The sequence below is a fragment of the Dermacentor variabilis genome, chromosome 7 (assembly GCF_050947875.1).
Source record: "Dermacentor variabilis isolate Ectoservices chromosome 7, ASM5094787v1, whole genome shotgun sequence".
In the NCBI taxonomy this organism is placed as follows: Eukaryota; Metazoa; Arthropoda; class Arachnida; order Ixodida; family Ixodidae; genus Dermacentor; species Dermacentor variabilis.
In genome coordinates, this window is record NC_134574.1 from 37536793 (window position 1) to 37557580 (window position 20788).

Here is a 20788-nt window from a genome sequence, read left to right on the forward strand (position 1 = left end):
AAGCACTGGTAGCACAGTATTTGCCCACTTTTTAGCACTGCATATGCTCCTTTTGTCCTCCTAACCTCTGTGAGCACTATTATATCCCATTTACTACCATCCAATTTCTCCAATAACACTGCTAGACTCGCCTCACTAGATAACGTTCTAACGTTAAACGTTGCCAGGTTCAGATTCCCATGGCGGCCTGTCCGGAGCCAGGTATTCTTAGCACCCTCTGCTGCGTCACAGATCTGACCACCGCCGTGGTGAGTTGCTTCGCGGCTGCCGGAGGCTGAGGGCCGGGGTTTGATTGTTGTATTCATATGTGAGGTTGTGGCCAATCCTGCTCTGGTGAGAGAGTGCGTTACCGGTTCTGGTCACCGGGATGATGCCGCACTCCAGGCCTGTGTTTGCAATTTTCCCAACACACGGGGTTTTTTGGTATTTTCCGGTGGAGAATTGCACGGCACCGGGATTTGAACCACGGTCCTCTTGCACGGGAGGCGGAAACTCTAGCGCCCCCGCAGGAGTTAAATTAAAGATCAAATTATGGGGTTTTACGTGCCAAAACCAGTTTCTGATTATGAGGCACGCCGTAGTGGAGGACACCGGAAATTTCCACCACCTGGGGTTCTTTACCGTGCACCTAAATCTAAGTACACGGCTGTTTTCGCATTACGCCCCCATCAAAATGTGGCCGCCATGGCCGGGATGCGATCCAGCGACCTCGTGCTCAGCAGTCTAACACCATATCCACTGAGCAACCACGGCGGGTATTATATATATATATATATATCTATATATATATATATATATATATATATATATATATATATATATATATATATATATATATATATCCCGCAGGTGTTGTACGCCTCATTTAATCTACAGTGGCGCATTATTTGATCAGTCAAGCTGCACGAATCTGAGCCCGGTTATACGGCACGGATGGCACTCGAGCGGCTTTAGAGACTAGGAAAAGCTTGGGCACGTGCTAGGTGAGCGCGGCACGCATAGCGTGGGAAGCTAGCAAGAGTAACTATCTCATGGACTGCTGCTGACGAGGGCGAAATACCTTCGTGTAATTGTAATAACCATAATAGGACTACTTTCGAAAACAGAAGAACGGCCCAGAGGGGTGTACTACGAGTGCTATGACTGATGATTAAATATATATATATATATATATATATATATATATATAAATATATATATATATATATATTTATATATATATATATATATATATATATATATATATATATATATATATATATATATATATCATCTAAGGGATCGAATGCGAGCGCTGTTGCTTTGTCTCTGCGTGTAGTAGTTAAGAGAGCCACTTTAAGGGAGGAGAAGAAGAAAGGAAAGGAAATTTTCTGAAGCGAAATTGCAGCGCCGTAGTTTTAGAGCGCACCCGAGGTAGCGAAACGGAACTCGATATAAGCGTGCGTGGCCATGATACGCACTCGACAAACTGCCTTAAAATATTTAGACTTGAGGGAAAGCTTCGTTAACAAACGATAACAGGGCAATCAGCACTCGAATACGACGAGAGAAATTATTGAGACGTGGAAAATTCCCTTGAACTAAGTATGTTTTGCGAGACAAATGCTTGTAAGTATTGAACCTTTTAAAAGATGATGGGGAATTTGAGCTCACCGAGAGGGCAGCGTCCGCACGAGACCACCAGCAGGCACCTAACTGAGACATGGAGCCTAATGCCTAATTAATAGGGTTCAAAGCCAACCGTCCGACTAAGTTGGTCAGTGGGCATGTGGCACGGTGTGTCTAATAGTATGTGCCACTCTTCACAGCTGCTTGTTGCTAACGTGAGTCCATGGTGTAACGGGACGGGGTATGCGCCCTGCGTATGTACCGCTCATGAATGATTGCTTTTAGCGCTGACTTGCAGCAGTGTGTACTGGCCACTCCGTCTGTGCTGCGATTCAATGATGCTCTTTTATACGCACTTAGGTATCTAGGTAATTGCCACTGTGAATGTGTAGCTCTAATGTGATGGCAAATGTGTACGTATATATATATATATATATATATATATATATATATATATATATATATATATATACATAAGCGCAGAATTGATGGCTGCACCGATATATGGCGCAATATTTGCACTGGAAACCAGCGTGCAGTAGCGTCAGGGGAGCGGGAGAGGCGTTCAGGTGCATATTGAGCAGCCGATTTTAGAATGGCCGATTTAGGCCAACCAAATTCCATTCGAAATCGCTTAGAGTTATCTCATGCTGGACAAAATCTAACCCGCTTCACATGGGCTGCGCAAGCACAGCTACCCGGCGACTCAGCAAGCTGCGCCACAAGTTCACTGGGTTTGGTTGCGTGTGTGCCGCTTTTCAATGAACACCTGTGAAGCGAACACTCCAATGAGCTGCGCTATACGCTGTGTGTATATTTGAACGTATGCTTTTGCTTTGCACCGCTCTTCGATGAACATCTCGACATCTTGGGTCGCCCAGTTGCGTTTGGTCGCATGGCGAGATGGGAAAACACTCCTATCATTCACATGCAACGATGCGCCATGCATATATGATCTCAATTGTGCTCTTCTTGGGAGTGGATGGACAGCGGGGTAGGAAGAAGCGCGAGAACAGAGACTAGCGGCTCCATGATGCGTTTCTTAGCTCATGCAGCTGTGCATTTTGAATGCCAAGTTGAGACAGCGTGGCGGTGCCGCTGCATGGCGCAGAATTCTAATTTTGAAGACCAGAATAGGAGTCCAACTGCTGTACACGCCTTATACGCAAGACCTTTCGAAGGGGGCAATACCATTTTTGTCTTTATTACTGCAGTGCCAAACTTATAACCGTATACAGTTATCGTGAGATGGGCTCTGCCGATATTTTGGTGATAAATATCTCAGTCACTGTTCTCTCTCTTTCTAAAATTCTTCATTGCTGCTTTGCTTCCACTTTCAAAGTGAAGTCGCTCGTTTTTTTTTTTTTGGTGTGGGTCCATTGATACCTTGCACATGGAAACCAGATCTCTAGATGGTATACCTGAGCGCTTTATCACGCCTGCACTCTAGCGACAGCCATAAAAATTTTAGATTTAGTTTCGGTCCTGAAGTTCTTCACATCGGAACCACCGGAAACTAGAAAAACTGCATGATCTTTCACGACGCGTATACCTCCGATTAGAACATGTCACCAGACACAAACAAACGAGTAGTGAACAATAGCCACAAAGTTCTGTAGCTTACAGGCCCTGTTGACTGTAAGATGCACTGCATAGAGAAAAAACACGCAAATAGAAAGCGAAAATTTTCGTGAAACACAAGTTGTTTTGGCATGACAAAAGCATCATACAAAATTCAGACTATACGATGGGGTACATCGACTTTGCCGTCGAAGCGACAATTGAAATGAAAAAAAAATATTTATTTGTAAATTTGAGAATACCGGTGTTCCGTGTATTTCTTTGAAATCCTAATACATGTGCTATGAAAAGAGTACAAAATAAGGAAATCAATGTTTTGCACCAAAGTTTCATCTCATCGGCGCTGCTGCTAACGCCGTTAAATGATTTTCCACCGCTGACAAACATAATGAGACAAAGCCGACGCACGGCACAGTTGGTAAAATTTGTGCAAGTTAGCTTGGAATAAGTATTCTTGCGTGCCGCAATTATATCAGTAAAGCGGCTTTACCAATGGCCAAATGTGCTTTGCGAACGGTTTCACTGAAAGAATTTGTGGTGGAGTTGCCAAATAATTGATACGGGCGGAATAGCTGTCAAGGTGATCGATAAAAAGCCTGACTGCGCCACAGATTGCCCTATCTCTGACATCTCCCCATCTGGCCACTTGGACAAAAAGAAAAATGTCAACAGGAACAGCGTCTCTAAAGGAAGACGATGTCAACGTCTCTTTGCCTGAAATACGATGCGAATAGCAGAAGAAATGAGTGGATAGTGAACATGTATAGGAGAGAGAGACAAAGACATCGTCGACATTTCAGCACCAAACCACTTGTACAACCCTGTACACCGGCCTTGCATTCTTAAGCAATGACACTCGGACTCTCTCTCTTTGTCTTAACTAAGTGTTTTCTGTCAGCTTTTTGCTAATTTTTGTACACGGTTGGTCCGTCTTTCACAGGAGAATTATTCTTGTGTAACCTCTCATTGGATGCAAACGCAAAGGAGTCACTCTGGGACGTCAGATGTCCGCAAAATATGCTAATGCCCCTGTAAAAAATCTCCACTTCAGTGCTCCTCTAAAAAAAAGTTTCTCTTGAAGCTCAGAAGCTTTGTGAAGGTAAGCTGTACTTCATCAGCACAAAGAGTGAGTCGTAGTGATTGGCTGCTTTAAGCTACTTCGGTGGATCATTGGATCATAGCTACTTTCTCTGATATAAAATTCATAGCGCGTCCTATGCACACTGCAGTAATAAAAAATGGGGCAGTTAAAATCAGAAACTTCGTTTAGTATAAACATGCTTGACATATATTAAGAGCTCAGCATAGAGAATAATCGTGAAAAAGATTTTGGTTATAACAAATGTTGCTCTGTAGGCCTTATTTAAATGTCATTCCAAATTTAGTGACGCCCCTATACCGCAGCCACCATCCACTGGTGGCACAAGTGGACGATGGCACTAGTGGAATTTCTGGGCATGATTATTAAAAATAACCTAGGTAGTTCATGTATATTTATCTTACCACTTTTTATAACGACAGTCCCGAACATTGCAGCCTTCGCATTTTGAGGTATTATACAACACTTTACTGGCGTATTCTCCCGAATATATTCAGATAATGTTTGAAGCACTGGCTTTACCGTGTGCTCCACTTGGGCCTGCATGGCCGTGCTTTGCACTGACTAACACTGCCACGGTTTGGTTATACACAAACGCCAAGTAAACTACAGCGGAAGAAAGGCGCTGCCTAAAGGTAGATCACATCATGCGCCACACGGAAATAGTGCTATGGCTATCAACCTAACACTCATTAGCCTTTTCATTATTTGTTTCATATTGTATGCAAGTATGTCATTTCCCCAATGCTTTGCAAAGTCACCAAGCTCATTAGCTAGAAAGCATAACTAAACATAAAGTATTATAATTGTCACCTATATATATATATATATATATATATATATATATATAGGATTCGAGGCAATGACACAACATATACCTAAACTTCGCATAACGTGTAACGGCTGCGTACGCAGAGTTTCATTCAAAAGCTATTCAGCTTTTTACTTCGCAACATGACTCTGTTGTGGATTAGGAACAGCCAAAACGTTCTTATAAATTGTATAAACATAAATTTATTTTAACACAGATTTCGTATACCTTTATTTATCGCCTTGATAATTTGATTAGTGATTCGCCCCGTTGAAACGCTGATTTCAGCGACCCTCCTTCTGCGGCAGCTATATTCAAAAATTCAAGAACCAGGGCAGTCGATGAGGATATCACAGACATTTACGCTGTATGCATTTGCAATATTACCATTCAAAAATTATTCTACAACATGTGTCGTAAGTTTAAAGATCAATTCTCATAATTAAGTGGCATAGCATTTTAGAGAAGCTTCCCCCTGAGCAGTGTACATTTACCCCAATTACGCAATATATATTTTTCAGCATACGAGAGGAAACCAGTGAAATACCTATAAAAACGAAACTCCATCACTTGAGTTTCAATACGTAAGTGCTCTGATTCGCGTATTGTTTGAACGAAGAGTGATTTTAGACGTATTGATGACAACGTAATTTGTTGTTTATGGTGCCATATATGAATGGGCATAGCCTTCTACCTAAAATATAATTCAACAAAGAGTAGTTTCAGGCGCAGTTTCTTCATGCTTATAACTAATAAAGCTGTCCACTACAGAGGAAGATAAATTATTCACTATGCTTATCAACATTGAATGGAGAATTTTAGATTGTTTTATTCACGCTAGGCCAGAAGGGAAAACAATTTTAATTTTACAGCCGTATATTCTATTTGATTCCGCCAATATAACACTCAAAAATAATTTTATGGTTCTTCGCGCACGTTTAGTGGCAGTTGCTTGTCATAAACCTTGGCTCCTTACTTGTACACGACCACTCCCGTGAATGGAGATGTCACAGTCATGATTAGTTGGAAATTTCTGGTGTAGTAATATTATTGGACACATATCATGCCCACTACAAGGACAATGATTAATACTGACATTGAAATACCCATCATAAGCAAATACATATGACAGGCGTTGTGTACTTACGTAGTTGGCGACAGTCTGCATCGCAAGAAAGAACAACAAAAATATATTAATTCTCACTGTATTACTACTCAAGACATATTCCTAGGAAAACCGCTATGCATAGTTAATAAATAGCTAACATTGCCTGGCAGCGAAACTTTCACTCTATAAATGGTCGACAAGAAAACCCCTAATTGTGTTTTTTTAACTCTGTTTCTCACACACACAAACACACACACACACACACACACACACACACACACACACACACACATATATATATATATATATATATATATATATATATATATATATATATATATATATATATCAAATTATGGGGCTTTACGTGTCAAAACAACTTTCTGGTTATGAAGCTCGGCGTAGTGGAGGACTCCGAACATTTCCACCACGTGAGGTTCTTTAACGTGCACCTAGATCTAAGTACACGGGTGTTTTCGCATTTCGCCCCTATCGAAATGAGGCTGGCGGGGCCTTAGACACATGCGCACACACACACACACACACACACACACACACACACACACACACACACACACACACACATATATATATATATATATATATATATATATATATATATATATATATATATATATATATATATATATAAGTGGGCGTGACCAAGCGTTAAGGCACAGTATTCGGTTGGACGTCATGGTCTTTTCGTCACAATCAACTGACAGAATTGACCTCAGTAGCATCATGAGCACGTCCAAAAAGGACATAAACATCTCAAAGTAAACAGGAGCAGAATGCGACGTCCCTGTGGGGCAAATGATTACTCTTCTTTGACGCCAATGCGACAATCGCAGGATGACTACAGCGAGACAAGTTAGTCACTTCAGTGATCGTCTAGGAGGTAGGGTTTTCGCTAGTATTTGACCAAGAATTCCAACTCCGTCGAATCATAGGAAAGCCTCAAACCTGATGAAACAAGTCGCTACCGCCATTAGGGAGCCATTCGACCCATTTGCCCATGTTTATTGACGAATACCTTGCGAAAACTTTCAGCACAGTATTATCACCGAGAAATCTTCAGTGATGTATCCACATACGTCCGTCATTGTGATACGTTGCAGAATTGGAATAAACTAAAAAGCAAATGATTTGAGATACTGATGACTCTGCCACATGAAAAAGAACCTTTCGACCTTCTTTCTAAGAACACAAGGTGGTCTTGCCGGACGCGGCTCGTCAAAAAGTTCATTTACTTCCTTACAGATTGCGCCGCCCATTATGTATTCGCAGTTGCTCACAAATGTGCCTCACATACCGTGCCCTAAAACGTGGTCGCTGCTGGAAAGCCGAAGAAATTTTTTTATACCGCGGAACAGGATTAACCGCGAGAAAATTTACCCAGTCTCCGAAACACGACAAGGTTCGTCAGTTCTTCTCATCGTAAGACTATAATAACACGACTAAATTGAAGATCAATGAAGAACCTCAAAAACCCTGGATTCAGTGCCTTTCGGATATCGTTAACGAATATAAGAGGACTTCACTCGAAGTCACCAGATATCCTTCTTTTCTTGCGTATGTATTAGCATCTGGCCCACCCCTGCTAAACCGCTGTTAAATAGCAAGTCCGGAAATGTGGATGACGCATATTGGATGACGCTGGATTAGTTGTCGTAGACACATATAAATCCACCGGAAAGTGGATGGCAAAAGGGCGAAAGGGTGCCGTGGTATATCTTTTGGTGAGGGAGTCACACTGCGTAACAGGACCTACGTGGAGCTTTTTTTCATCTACATTAATTTCATTGATTTATAATTTACCAATTATTCCATCTAATTACAATGTTTGAGAAGCTGAATAAATAATTCCTGCTCCTCCTGCTTACGATGCTTATGAAAGGAAGGGCCTTTTTGGAAGAAACACCAGGCTTCGTCGTCGGGGACGTAAAAGCCTTTAGACCGAGACACAAAGGTTCAGATCGCCTTCAGATTTTCTTTTTCTCTCTCGTACGCGTTCACCGCATGCCCTGTCGCATGCGTGCTTCTATCCTCATCTTTCTTTTCTTGACCTGACACTGCGTGTGGCAGGCTCCGTTACTTAAGACCAAATGTTTCACCAAAGGTTGTAAGATTTATGCAGGTGCCCTCTACGCGGTGAGGCAGTCAACTTTAGCCTGCACTCGAAAGTGTTATTGCACAGGGGGCGTACAGCAATTTCGTTAACTGATATGAATATACAAGTCTTATAAGTTCTTTTTGGAAGCTTTAAATGCAGATGAAAATTTGAATGCGGAAGTTGTAAAATAGTTTCGGAAATGTGCAACCGTGTAGTATTTCCATATACACCATGCCAATGGCTTCTTATTTTTACAATACAATGAAATGGACCATCTAAAATACATTACCAATTTCTAAAATACCTACGAATGCGATACACGCAAAGTCCTATAAATCGTTCAGTTTCTGAACTCGACCATTCTCGCATAATCGAACAAAGATTCATGGTGTTTTCATAGTATGCTCTCCACTTTAGAGATGGTTAAATGTATTAGGCGTGTATTTTGTTTTCCTGCTAACTCCAGACTACATTAAACTCCAAAAAAATTTAAAAAAAAATGTATATTTTCCAGGTGCACCTTCAATTCAATTTCTATTTATTTTGGTTTTCGTTCTTACATTGCCGATGATGATGAACGTAATCAGTGATTAAATAGTCACGGTGAGTGGATAATTGTCCTAAAGGCGGAACACAGTGTGAATAATCGGTCAATACACATATATGCTACATATATTAAACGAATTCGTAGAGCAAATATAAAATATTTAGTAGCAAACTTTACTTACTTAGGCCCGACCTAGAGACAATCTCTAGAAGAAACAAAAGATAGTATTAGCTTACTATGGGTGATTATTGTTAAATGCTGTTAAGCATTTTGACACTGAAAAATCACGTCATAGTTACGAACAATACTTAGCATTCCCTGAGCGAGAAAAATACGGGTATTCGAGAGGCTCCGTTTTTTGTTTAACATATACCTAGAAAGTTAGCAGAGGGTGGTGGTTGTGTTGGTGGCATGGCAGTAGGCGGGGTTAGCCTGGCATTATAAAGTAAAAATAGGTCAACCTAGAGGCAGTAAGGGTAAAATCGGACAAATTCATGCTGGTACCAACAAACAAATTTGCAGCCTTAGAACAGAGAGATGAATGTGACATAGAGGTAATGAATGAAACCGTAACTAGGCTGGCTTCAAAGGCAGCAGTAGAAGTGGGAGGCAAGGCACCAAGAGAGCCAGTAGGCTAGCTCTCTCAAGTAACAAAGGACTTAATAAAAAAAATGATATAGAAATAAAATGTCCAACTCAAGAGATAACATACAATTTGCGGAAGTGTGAAAACTGATCAAGAAAGCAAAAATAAGTTATATATAAAATTATAACGTGAGACAGACTGACGGAACTGTAAAATACGCACGCAGCCTGAAATGAATGAGAAGGATACTTCGCGTACGAGAAACCAAGAAGATGCAAATAAAGATAAGCAGGGTATATCATCAGCAATCTCGAAAGTATAGTAAAATCAGCGGAAGAATTTTCTACTTATTGTACAGTACCCAGAGGAGTAAGAATACCTCCATTCGAAACAGTAATGAACGGGATACAGAAGCTCCTCCTATAACTAGCGCTGAAGTCAGAAGGGCCTTGCAAGACATGAAACCGGGAAGAGCGGCAAGAGAAGATGAAATAACACTTGATTTATTCAAAGACGGAGGAGACGTAATGCTTTGAAGACTGGCCGCTCTCTATACAAAGTGTCTATCCACTGCAAGAGTCCCAGAAAACTGGAAGAATACAATCATTGTACAAATTTACAAAATGGGAGGCGTTAAGGAATTTAAAAATTATAGGCCCAGTATCTTACTCCCAAAACTATATAAAATAGTCACCAAGATAACTTTCTCTCGAATAAAGGCACCACTGGACTTTAGCCAACAAAGGGAACAGGCTGGCTCCTGGAAGGGACACCTTACAATGGATCACATCCACGACATCACTCAGGTAATTGAGAAATCCGCCGAGCGTAGTAAGCCTTTTTATATAGCTTTAATATACTATGAAAACCCATTTGATTCCGTAGAGATACCAGCAATCATAGAGGCATTACGTAATCAAGGATTGCAGACCGCTTACGCAAATATCTCCGAAAATATCTACAAAGATTTGACAGCTACTTTAATTCTGCAAAAGAAAATAGGAAGATACCTCTAAAAGAAAGCTTCAGACAAGGAGACACCATCTCTCCAATGCTATTCACTGCGTGGTTGGAAGAAGTATTCAAGCTAATAAATGGGAAGGCTTAGGAGTAAGTATCGACGGCGAATATCTCAGCAACGTTCGGTTTGCCGATGACATTGTTCTATTCAACAACACTGCACACGAGTTACAATAAATGATTGAGAACCTCAACAAAAAGTGTGTAAGAGTTACTTTGAAGATTATTACGCAGAAGACAAATATAATGATGAATAGCAGGGCAAGGGAACAAGAGTTCAGGATCGCCAGTCAGCCTCTAGAGACTCTGAATGAGTACGTTTACCTAGGTAAATTATTCACAGGGAACCCTGATTATTCCATGGAAATTCAGAGAAGAATAAAATAGGTTGCATCGCTTACGCAGACATTGTCAGCTCCTCACTGGAAGCTTACCACTATCATTGAAAATGAACGTGTACAATCTGTGCATTTTACTGGTGCTGACATGTGGTGCAGAGACTTGGAGACTGACAAAGTAGCTTGAGAATAAGTTAAGGACCCCGCACAAGCGACGGAACGAAGAATGCTTGGCATCAATTTAAGAGACTGAAAGAAAGCGGTTTGGTATCAGAGAACAAACGGGTCTAGCCGGTATTCTAATTGATATTAAGGGAAAGGAATGGAGCTGGGCAGGTCATGTAATGCGTGAGTTAGATAAACGTTGGACAATTAGGGTTACAGAATGGGTACCAAGAAAAGGTAAGCGCAGTCGAGGACGGGAGAAGACTAGGTGAGGCGATGAAGTTAGGAAATTTGGGGACACTAGTTGGAATCGCTTGACGCAGGGCAGCGGCAATTGGGTATCACAGATCGCCTTCGTCCTGCAGTGGACATAAAATCGGCTGCTGCTGCTGATGACGATGATGAAATAAATGAAAGGAAAAAAAGGAAAGAAAGAAAAAAAGACACTAAGCAATATAACTAAGTGCTGTTGCTTATAGCTTGAAATTTACCATAACGAATATATTCTAAAGCTCCATTCGATATGTTTATGCTGTTGGTTGCTGTCTTGGACCTGTGGATAAAGTATGATTCTCTGTATTTTCTTTCTTGTTCAGAACGGAAATATGACTGAAGAAATACAGATTAAGTTCATCGAAGATATGACCTGGTTGGTTAAAATGCTCGGTGGCGACTTTGGGAAGCTTTTTACCTGTGTCCGCGCGATGACCGTTTAATCTGATGTTCATTGATTGACGCGTTTAAACTATATCTTGTTTCTAACGGAGGGAACATTCAATCACATAACTCACATCCAAACTTGTAAAACTAAAGCTAGTTTTGACTTCGTCTCTGTACCTATTTGCAGTGCTTTTAAATTTAATATCTGTTTGAAGGTGCCGGCAGATTTTGAACCTGGGGGACAACATGCTTTTATTACAGGTGATTGACGTTGGCTGACTTTCGTGTGGACTAACACGTCTTTAAAATTTCTGTTGTGGTGAGAGGTAACCGTTGGTACATCCGGGAAAGCTTTTCTAAGACAGTCGTTATTTATTTCCGCAGGTTGTTGTTTGCGCTCGGGAGTGCATTAAAATAATTTGTTATAAACGTGGGCGATCTGTAAGATTCTGGGTTACGCTGTTTCTTAGCTAATTCCCACTGTCTCTCCAAAGTTGGCGCGGCTTCATAAGCTCTATCGAGAGCAACTTGTGGATTCTTTTGTAAGAAAATACTAGTGAGATGGTCTGCTTCGTCTGCCATTTTAACGAACCTTCTCTTCTCTTCTCGCGCCCCAAGCGTCGGTCGTCGTCTTTTTCGTCTTCCCAGCGGTTTCGCTTGAGGCACTTGACAAGTTTCTTTCTCCCAGCGTTGTTTGAAGGTCATTCATGAGGTGAATATAATGGTTGTCTTCGCTGCAGATTCTTATTTGTTTCGCCTCACGAAAATTCCTGGCTTGCTGTGTCGCAGGTGACGACTGTTGTAGTCTAAATTTCGCTACCGTAGCTGTATACACGTTGTCACATTTAGTTTGAGCCAAACTTCTAAATATGAAACGCATTTGGACGAGAGTTCAACCGAGTGCATAAAGTTGGCACTGGCCTAGAGTTACTCAGGCTATTTCTAATTTTCCCTTTAACTAAGGATTATTTATGCTTAATTTTCAACCTTTTTAGACAATATATCTCACATGGCACTTTGTTCCGCGTTCCAAATTAAGCCCGCGAAATATGAAAAATTAAGGGGTGACGGTGCGATTTTGCTATGTTTTTTCTTGCTGCTTTCAAGCGTGCGATAAATGACCAAGGTCGCCTGCAAGGAGACTAGTCCGCGACAGGACGTTATGTCTGGTCTAGGTATCCGGGCATGCGACTATTATTGCATGACGGCGCAAATGTGTGCTGCTAGCCGAGCGGTGCCGAAGCGATAAAGCCTCTAAGGAGACGCAGGAGAACAGGAACATAGCTTGGTTTTTTGATGATTGAAATGGGAAGAGCTGGCAGCCTGCCTACGGAGTGCAATGGGGTTGGGCAGGAGGGCGGCGTTAGGGCTAGAAGGATTGTCCAGTTACCTTCAGACAAAAAGCGCCCTTTGATTATAATGCATGTTGGAAGAGGTCACCATCAACTGCAATGCATATTTGGTATCTCATAGGCGCATTATCTGAGGCGTTCTTGATTATGGCATAAGGAATGGCGTTGCAGACATGTCTTATTTTTTGTGTTAGGTTACCTGATGTTGTGGTTCGTGTCCTGTATAACTGATCCTTGACGTAGTTCCAGGGAAAGAAATTGTGGGGAGCTAAACCTGGCGACCATGGCGGCCAAGCAATGGGCTTTTGCCGTCCAATCCACTGCTGCTGGAATACTTCATGCAGCCATTTTCAAGCTTCACTGCTGCCGCCCACTGGAAAGTCATCATGTTGATAACAAATATCCTTTATCCTAGCCAGTGGAACTTCGCAAAGAAAATTCTCAAGCGCCCTTGGTTGTCATTGACGTATCTCTTGCTCGTGAGCGTGTTATCCAAAAACACGGGGCCAATAATGGTGTCACCCTAAATTACACACCACACATTAACCCACCACTGATATTGGCGATCTGTCTTCAAAACCAAGTGAACGTTTTCGTCTCTCCAATAGTAAGCGTTGTGGATGTTCACTTGGCCATTGCGTGAGAAGGTAGCATCATCGGTCCAAAGTATTTTGTTGACAAATCCTTGGTCCTATTCCGTCCTGATTATATTCTTATTATAAGTCCTTTCGATTTTGGAAATCGCAGGGCTCCAACATCTTGTGCAGCTGCACGTGGTAGGGTTGAAGTTGCCTCTTCCTAAGTACTCTCCACATTGAAAACTTCGACACTCCAGCTTCAGCACCTTCACTAAGAACACTTGCATGTGGGTCTGAAGAAAACTTTGATAGAATATCTCTCTGAACGTGCTAGTCCAGGATTGAAGATTTATGTCGTTTCTTCATAAAATTCCCGGTTAGTCTCAGTGTTTCATATCCACGCACAATCGTCATTGAGCACGGACTCGTGTCAGGATGCCAGATTTGATATAGCAAAACTGCGCTTCTTCTATGCCCACTTGACGCACATAGGACCAAAACCATATCCGCTCTTTTTCATTGGAGTAAGCCATAGATGCTGCTCAACATTGGTCACAACCAAGCAGCATTTTTTAGGAGAACATGCAGTGATACGGGCGCCTGAGGAGCACTGGACACATTGCAGTTCGCTGGGATTGATTCAGACGACGTAAATAAGGTATGATCTACATCCAGTAAACTGGAATAGCCTGCGGGCGCATTCCCTCAGGGACTGACGCGCCGGTCACAGTGCACAAACCTGAAGGCAGACGCAGCCACCCGATACTGCAACCACGAAGCCATGCGCAAGTGCGGGGTGCGAGATAAAAAAAAAAGCATCTGGTAGACAGCAAGTGTGAGAAAGAGAGCGGAGCGAGCCTGTGCGAAAAAAAAGTAATCGTCTGAAGCAGACATGCGTAATCTACCTTGAATATAGCAAAGGTTATTTTTTTACCATTAGTTTTGTCTCCGTGTGATTTATCCGCTATTATTCGAGGCCCAAGGTTTAAACTTGCAGCATTATCGTTCAATTCGAAAACTACTACAAGGACATTTGTGTACAAAGCAAAATTGTAGCAGCCGTCATAACCTTCCATCTTTCCCACGCGCTTCGCCCTTTCCTTCTTCCTAGCAGAATCAAAATGCTGCTGTCGCCTTTTCGTGGCCTTAGACCATTTATCGCTTCCCCAACGCTCGGTCAGCAGCATGCACTTTGCGATAAGAGCCACATGCCCAAATGCATGCACCAGGCATAGCGGCCTGTCGCGGACCAGTCTCCATGAAGCCGACCTTGTTCGTACATCGCACGCTTGTGAGCAGCACAATAACAGTGTGCAAGCGACCCGTAACGTGGTATTTTTTTCATATTTCGCGGGCTTTCTTTTTAAATTTTTAAATAATGCGGTTTAACGTGCCAAAACCACTTTCTGATTATGAGGCGCGCCGTAGTGGGGGACTCCGGAAATTTCGACCACCTGGGGTTCTTTAACGTGCACCTAAATATAAGTACACGGGTGCTTTCGCATTTCGCCCCCATGGAAATGCGGCCGCCGTGGCCGGGATTCAATCCCGTGACCTCGTGCTCAGCAGCCCAACACCATAGCCACTGAGCAACCACGGCGGGTGGCTTTCTCTTGAATGCGGAAATAAGGACCATGTGAAATACATCATGTTCGATAGAATTTATTCAGAGGTTTCGGAAGGTGCTCTACAGCTTTCCTTATCACACTTCGGTTCTGCAGCCAATACTTAAAAAGTTGAATAATTAAACCTATCTAATTGGTTAGGTTAACAAAATAAAAGAAATAGCTTGAGTAACTCTAGGACAGTGCCAATATACTGTGTTGGGTTCAACTCGCATTCGAGTGCGTTTAAATTTTAAAAGATTACTTAAATTATGTGGGCCACCCTGTACACTGTGCCAAGTCATGCACACGTGGCCTTGAAAAAGACAAGTCCACTTGTCAAAATGTTGCCTCCCGCTTTCACCTTTTTCTGGTTTTAGTTACACTACTGAAAGGCAGAGCCAATGACACCTTCATCCTTCTACTTTCTAAGAAATGCTCTAGAGCGGCGTCGGCCAGCGTGCAAAGTCGCTTTGAGCAATCATGCAGGTTATTTATCATGTGACCTTAGTTAGTAATGTACTTTTGTCGTAGATAAAAATTAACAAATTACTAATTTACTTCTTTTGTTTTGAATCACCGAATTATTTTCATCGCTTCTACATTTACATTTACTCACGTTCATGGCATAAAAATCTTCATCACGTAATCTTGCTGTATAATTTTTGAAAATGTATAAAATGATTGTGTATGATGTTGCTGTAATCGCCAATGCAGGGGCTTGCGGCTTTATCAAACTCTCGAAATGAGCTTTTTCCGCACGGCCCTTCGTATCATTACAATGTGCTCACGCGAAAATAAAAGTCATTGCCCTTGTCATCAAAAGTACCTGCTATTACGGAAAAAAATTTAACTGCTCACCCCCATGGTTCCACCACTGTATATACTTGACAACAGCGCAGCTGTTGTCATGCTCTTTATATTGCAGATACGCATCCTCACGGTGCTTGCCACCTGCGTGCGGAAGAAAAGCGGATATGTAAATTTGAAATGTTGCTACACTGAAGCACTCCTAAAATGTTAACATATTTGGCTCATACGGCCCAGACGGCTTTTATAAGATCCCGTTTGTTTCAAAAATAAGCCGGCATAGACCAATATATGATTAGCAATAGCAAAAACATAGATGTGATTTAATGGCGTGTTGTTTCATAAAGCACAGAAGCTACATGGCGACAAATGCACATCTCAGTTTGCTCCTAGATGGTCAGAAATGCCCGAATGCATGGAAAAGCTTACGGAACGAATTACTCAACAAAATTGGGATACAGCAGTTGTGGAGAGTAAAGTAGTAGGCCATTCATACTTCAAGACCAGTCGCTCATTAAATAGGAAAATTAACATGTTCAAAAAAGATCCTATTTAAGTGCCTAGTTTTAGATAGGCCAGCCTTGAAGACCTCAATTTCCTTCTGATATGAGCTCCTCCGTGCCACCATTACTAAGTTATCAAGGATGTGCGTCCTCATCTTCATCATTAGTTTCTATTTATGTCCACTACAGGATGAAGACCTCCCGCGGCGCTTTCCCATTACCCCTGTCTTGCGAAACTTGTTTCCACCTTGCGCCTGTATATTCCCAGCTTCTTCACCTCACCTAGTTTTCTGCCGTCCTCCACAGCGTTTCTATTCTTTGGCTCCCATTCTGTAACTAACGGTTCTCCGGTTATCTACCCTATTCATGAGATGGCCTGCCCAGCTCTATTTTTTTTTCTCTTATATTCCACTAGAATCTTATATTCCACTAGAATATCGACTTTTCCCGTTCGCTCTCTGATCCACACCACGCTTCTTTTTTTAACGTTACGGCTAACATTTTTGGTTCGATCCATTTGTGCATGGTCCTTGTTCTCTAGCTTCTTTGCTAACCTCCGGGTTCCTGCCCATATATAAGCACCAGTTAAACGCTATGGTTGCACACTTTTGTTTTCAACGACAGCGGTACGCCCACAGTCAGGATTTGGTAATGCCTTGCGTATGCACTCCACGTCATTTTAATTATTTTGTAAACTTCCTTCTCATGTTCAGCGTCGCATTCCGTTCATTTGCGGAAGGCGACGCTGAACAAGACTTATACAAGCGTACTCCTGTAAAGACTCTAAAGGCTGAGTAGCGATCCTGACTTTTTGTTCCCTTGCCAAGTGCATTATGTTTGTCTTTTGCATATCAATGTTCAACCCCACTTTTGCGCTTTCTCGGTTAAGGTCATCAATCGTTTGCTGTAATTCGGCCCTAGTGTTGGTGAACATGACAACATTCGAGTCCGGTACCACTTTTATTGCAAAATGCCATCTGGCACGACCTCTATGTCCAGTGCGCAATGCGTCGGATGATCTTGCAGGTCCGAAATATAGTTGTAACAGTTTCTCGCCAAGCCCGTGCAGCCGTATCAGAGTTCACAGCCAAACACGGTCGACAGGCTGTGATTCAAGGCAGCGTCGACGAAGACTGTAGTGCCGGCTGTTGGTCCCTTCCTTGTTCTTGATGCGCAAGCGCGCGAGCTGTCGAGCCTCTTCGGCGAGCTGGAGGTACGTGGCAATGTCGAAATGCACTTAGTAGGTGACGTATGGCAGCAAGGCGTCGAGAGTCGTTGTCGGCTTAATTCTGTAAACCAGCTTGAACGGTGCGATTTGCGTTGTTCTCGGCAATGTCCTGTTATAGGCAAAAATTACATAGAGTAGGATGTCATCCCACGTCTTGTGCCTGACGGCGACATGCATTGCTAGCATGTCGGCGAGTGTCTTATTCAGCCGCTCCGCAAGAGCATTAATCTGCGGGTGGTAAGCAATTGTCCTCCTTTGGCTTACCTGGCTGTATTACAGAACCACCTGGGTGACCTCGGATTTTAAGGCCGTTCCTCTATTGGTGATGACGACTTCTGAGGCACCATGTCGCAGCAGGATTTCTGGAAGAAGAATCTGACCACTTCCGTTGCACTAATTTTTGTCAGAATGTTTGTTTCAGCGATGCGGCTAAAGCAGTCCGTTGCCACGGCGAACAACTCACTTCATGTTAACGTCGGAAAGGGTCCCGACGAATTCATCCCGATCTTCTGAAATGGTAGGCGAGGAGGCCCGATTGCCTATACTAACCCCTCTGGCCTTGTCGTTGATACACTGTTTCGATGACAATCACGGAAAACCTTGAGGTAACGGTTGACTACAGCGGTCAGGTACGGCCAATAATGCTTCTGTTCTATTCTTGCATATGTACGGAAAAATCCGAGGTGCCCGGCTGTCTGATCGTGATGCAGGGTGCGCAGGACCTGTGACCGGAGTTCTGCAGGCAGCACGTGGAGGTAGATTGTGTGGGCTGAGGAAAAGTTATTCTCCCCCAGGACGTGATTTCGCAAGGAAAACAACGGCAATTCCGGCCTAAATACACAAGAGACAAAGTCAGTTTAGCCTCCCAAATACTCAGCAAGGCTTCTGAGTTCTCGGTCTGCTCAGTGCTGCTCTGCGAAATCGTCTGAGCTCATTGTTGCTCGAAAGGCATCGTCATCCAGTTCGCCTTGCGGGGGCGAACTGGATGGTCTGTAGGGCCTGTAGGGGTGCTCGACAGGCAATGAGCATGACAATGCTTCCGTCCGAAATTGTATAGACTAAGCGATGCCGAACACCTCGAGTATGAGACTCCGTCGTGGTGGGCAATCGGAGGTATCATTTCAGTTTGCCATTCAGCACATGGCGTGGTGGTTGCTTGCCACTTTGAAGTGCGTACCATGCATATATATATGATGCTGAAATTTGGGCGTATCCCAGATGATTGCAATACACACTTTCTGCGGCTTAGAATATTCCGCTTCCGCTATCAGCAATGACCAGCAAGCGTAAGCAATTACGCTTTCAACTCCATGCTTCCTTTGAAGAATCATGGCACCGAGGCCTATGCTACTTGCGTCGGTGTGGATTTCCATCTTGGCGTCTTCGTCGTAGTGTGAAAGCACCCGTGGTGACTGCCGCCGTCATTTCAGCTCCTGAAATGGGTCTCCTTGACGCTTTTCCAATTAAATGTAGAGGTCGAATTTGGAGAAATGGGCTAATATTTACGCAATTCTTGAAAAGACTATTAAAAGCGGCTGTATAGCCACACGGGCAACGAACCTGCGTTACCCGTGTGAATAGAACCTCATCGTAAGCAAAGCGGAACTTTTCGTGCTTCAGAGTGAGCACAAGTACTTCCTCAAGTCGCCGAAGGTGATTGTCGAAATTCCCGGCGAAGAACACGACGTCATCGAAATAGACCAAACAGGTCTGCCACTTATACCCTGCGAACACAGTGTGCGTCACGCGCTCGAGTTGCAGGCACCGAGCAAAGTCTCAATGACTTATCTTTGAACTCATAGACGCTGTCCGGCGTGGTGGAGGAGGTCTTCTCGCTATCCCTATCGTCGACTTTTATTTGCCAGCAGCCAGACTTGAGGTCCATCGACGAGAAGTATTTAGCGTTGCAGAGCCGATCAAATGCGTCTACCGTGCAAGGGGGTATACGTCTTTCTTCGTCATCTTGTTCAGTCGACGATAATCGATGCAGAAACGTAGGCTTCCGTGCTTTTTCTTCACCAGGACAACAGGAGATGCCCACGGGCTCTTAGACGGCTGGATGAGGTCGTCGCGGAGCATTTCGTCAACTTGTTGCCTAATATATTCACGTTCTTGCGTCGAAACTTGGTAAGGATTCTGGTGGATAAGTCCAGCGCATTCTTCGGTTATTATACGATGATCTGGAGCTGGTGTTTGTCGAATCCTCGATGATATCGCAAAGCAATCTTTTTATCGTCGGAGAAGACCTCGTAGCTGTGGCTGCTTACTCATGGGCAAGCTAGGATTTATGCCGAAGCCGGGTTCGGAAACTGCGATTTTAGAGGTAGATGCAGCCGAATTCCAAAGGACAAACCCCATTGCTGATTTCTTCAATTTCCTTGATGTATGCCATCGCTGTGCCCTTGTCGAAGTGCTTGACTCCTTGCAGAACTTTGTCAGCATAATTTTCGTTTTCCTTCCTTGCAGTCCAAGATTACCTCTTCCCTCACAAATTTCGTGTCGAACAGTATACTTTTGTCACCTCCGATTACGCCTTCAACGTCTGCTGGTATGACGGTGGCGAAGGAAATGACAATGCTGGAGCGAGGCAGGATACTGACTTGATCTTCGAGCACACTCAAAGCTTGGTGACTATCAGCGCTCTCAGGCAGTATCGCTTGATCTTCAGAACCCGTTATTAATTTCGGCTTGAGGTCGATGATTGCACCATGTTGGTTCAAAAAGTCGACGCCGAGAATGACGTCCGGTGAACGCTGTTGGAGGTCTGGCCATGAAAGGTTATCCTTTCCATGCAGGTACTAGTCGGTGTTTTCAGGAGTCCACCACTGGTGAAAATTTCAGGGCCTTCTCATGCAGTCTTAACTTTTTTTTCAAATGGGTGGCGATGGATCCACTCATGAGGGAGAAGTCGGCTCCTGTGTCCACTAAAGAGGTGACTGCGTGGTCGTCGAGAAGCACGTCAGGGGCGGTGGTTCCTTGCCTTGCGTTGCTGTTTAGTGTTGGCCTTTGATCACGGCCTCATCGTGTTGACCTTTGGCTGGAACGCCCCGTCGTCAGGTCTTCTTTTCATGGTG